This window comes from Parasteatoda tepidariorum, chromosome 5 (genome assembly GCF_043381705.1).
Source record: "Parasteatoda tepidariorum isolate YZ-2023 chromosome 5, CAS_Ptep_4.0, whole genome shotgun sequence".
NCBI lineage: Eukaryota > Metazoa > Arthropoda > Arachnida > Araneae > Theridiidae > Parasteatoda > Parasteatoda tepidariorum.
The window spans coordinates 42,260,046-42,263,299 of NC_092208.1; the positions used below are offsets into that span (position 1 = coordinate 42,260,046).

At 31.0% G+C, this 3,254-nt stretch overlaps 1 protein-coding gene across 2 annotated transcripts in view; it reads left to right on the top strand.

Annotated features, from left to right (window-relative positions):
- LOC107437505 (CKLF-like MARVEL transmembrane domain-containing protein 8) overlaps positions 1–3,254 on the top strand; it is a 27,321-nt gene that overhangs the window by 6,377 nt on the left and 17,690 nt on the right. The window contains exon 1 of one of the 2 annotated variants that reach the window (XM_016049529.3): positions 2,280–2,399. The exons of the other annotated variant lie outside the window; for it this stretch is intronic. The gene's annotated coding sequence lies outside the window, so the exon portion shown is untranslated. Of the gene's footprint in view, positions 1–2,279; positions 2,400–3,254 lie in introns of those variants that run through there. 2 annotated transcript variants of the gene reach the window in all.

Below are 3,254 nucleotides of genomic sequence, written 5' to 3' on the forward strand. Positions count from 1 at the left end.
CTTCCTAAAATGCATGCAGCACAGGAAAAACCTACACAGGGGTCTGTCCAGACATTTTGTGAAAGGTCCGTTTTTCGTGAAATTGTGAAAAGTTAAGTCACATTCTTTCAACCAGGGTCCGCTTTTGTGAATTTGTGCAAATAGGGTCCGTTATTGCAAAAAAAAAAATTTTTTTTCAAGGAGTTTTTAAATTGTAAAAACATACAAGATTATGCTCAACACTGTAAAATTATAATAAAAAAAATTAAATTTAACTTTAAAAAATAAACAGCAATTGCAGCTACTAAATTAGCGATGCAACATACAAATATTTGATATTTAGCCTATCCTACTGAACGCAGAATATTCATTTCTGACGAATAAAGGAAGAAGCGTCTGCGGAAGACAAAATTTAGTTCGTTTACATTTGTATTCTCCCCGCCCCTTTCTTGGGAAGGGTTTATTCGATTAACGAAACAATAATGAAGATAAACAAATTTGTGAAGGGTCCGTTTTTAAGAAAAGATATTTTGTGAAGTGTCCGTTAGCGTACCCAAATTTCTTCTAAACAGACCCCTGTAATGTTACAATTCTCAATATAATGTAATAATTCTTTTATAAATATTTTAAATAATTTTGTATAGAAAACTAAGTTCAACGAAACAGATTTAATAATATTCAATTTATGATTTTCAGGAATTTAAGAAGATCTGCATTCGTTATAGTCGAACTTATATGACGTTTGCAGTCGTTATAGTCGAACTTATAGGACGACTGAAGTCGTTATAGTCGAACTTATATGACGTCTGCAGTCGTTATAGTCGAACTTATAGGACGACTGAAGTCGTTATAGTCGAACTTATAGGACGACTGCAGTTGTTACATAATGCACCTATTATATTCTCAATTTTTTATTGCATATTTACAAAGAATTTTAATTTTGATAAAGTTAATATAAAAAATACTGTCGCTGTCGGCCCCCGCGTCAGAAAACATTTCGCCTTGAAATTCAAAGTTGAATTTCAAAAACACTTTGTCACAAAATCATTTGTTTATTATATAAATGTATATATAAAAGGAAAAATGAATATCTCCTCTCTCTTACCGATTAAACTTTTTAAACTGGTAGCGGTGAGATCATTTTGGAGTGCACTCTCAATAAATAAATGAATTGAGAGGGTAAGGAAGCGTTTTTTAGAAAGTGCTTTACGATGCTTATGTTATGTTTTCAAATTTTTTTGGGTGTCAAATTTTTGCTTTTCCAAGAGGAGGTTTTTCTTTGCCACTCCGATATGGTTATTTATTCACAACCACAGTTAGTTTCGGTGTATCGTCGTTCGAATTATACGGAAACGCCAATAATTTTAAATATGGATTAAACCAGTGTTCCCCAACCCCCGGTCAGCGAACCGGGGGTAGGTACTGGGTTGGGGTTGGTACTCAAATGGTACTGGACAGCCCATTTCATTGAAACTGAATTTAAATTCCTAGGTTTATATCCCAGATTAAAAATATCTGTGTTTCATTAAAATTTTATCTATTTAAAAAAAGGGGCCCCCCGAAGGTAGTGACATAAATGTTTTAATGTTTGTAATGTATCATTGTCTCCGATTACCCCCAGATGGAACCGTTTCATTGCAAAGAAGTAAGCTCAGGGTTCTCATTGATTTAATGTTCTAATAAGTCAAAATGTTAAATCACTTTATATTTATTTTTTGGTGTAATTTTATTTAATTTTGAAGTCATGTATAACACAATTAATTTAAAATTAATAAATCAAAATAATCTAGAATATCAACCCCCCCCCCCCCATCGGGACGCGGTCAAATTATCAAAAGTTGGCAGGTCCGCGGTGATAAAAAGGTTGGGGAACACTGGATTAAACTACTCGCGGTCTGCATTTGCATGTTCTAAAATACTCGTAACTCTTTCACGTTTTGCGAGTACCTCCCGATTTCAGTCCTTATCACCCGCCCTCTAAAATTGAACAGAAACTCACTCAAGTTTTTATTGAGCACCATTGTTAACCTTACCGGGAAACCGATGTTCTATTTAATCGCAATGTTCTATTTATAGATCCTTGGAACATTTTGTTTAATCCTTGGAAAATAAGTCTCCATTACCATTAGTTTATTTCTACCAATGAGCTAATAGCTGGTGCCTCTAGTTATTCTGATATCTCAAATAGCTTTTTCCAAGAGCGATAAATAAAAAATATGCATGCAAGGGCATCACCTTATCTGAACTCTCTATCAGATATAATAATTTACATCTGACAATAATGTTTAACTTCAATATTCACTGCATTTTCATTTCTAAATTATTGCAACTATTTTTTTTAATCATTTAATTACAGCAATATTGGACGAAATTTCAGTGTTTGAAAAGAAATTTGGGCCATTCACTAATTTACTTTTGTAGTATGTATTTATTTGCGTTTTCTTAGTCTGCTTAATTCTCTGCACATCTATATCAAATCAATGTGATCAAATATTATAAAAAAATTAAGTTAAAAATATAACTCATTGTAAATTAAAATTATGTATATATATAAATAAACATAAACTAGCAGAATTATTTAAAATAAAAAACATTCTGCTAAAACAAAATCTCTATTAAAATACTTTCTGCATACATTGATTAATTCTAGTAACTAGTTTCAAACTTTTTGTCGCCACTTCAATTCGGCAGAAATAGTTTCAAAAAATGTTTAGTTTTTATGGAATTCTATATTGATTCATTCCATAGGTAGTTTAGTAAAAAAAAAGCATAGAAACCTGAAAATAGAAATCCAAATATTTAAAATAAAAAACATTCTGCTAACACAAAATATCTATTAAAAAACTTTCTGCATACATTGATTAACTCTAGTAACTAGTTTCAAACTTTTTGTCGCCACTTCAATTCGGCAGAAATAATTTTAAAAAATGCTTAGTTTTTATGGAATTCTATATTGATTCATTCCTTAGGGTAGAGTTTAGTAAAAAAAAACCAAGAAACCTGAAAATCAGGGTTGGGTTTTTGACGTCAAAAAGTGGTTTTTGACATGACAAGGGTATAATACTGGTTTAAACCGTCAAAAACCCGTCAAAAATGTCAAAAACTGAAGTTTGCCAAGAAAATATATAAACTTCAAAACTACCAACAGTTGCCATGCATTATATTGAAATTTAATTATACTATAGGTAATCAGCAGGTTTTAAAATATTTTTTAATTAAAATTAAGGTAAAATAACAGATTTAAAATCTCAGAAATTTATATTCAAATGCATGTG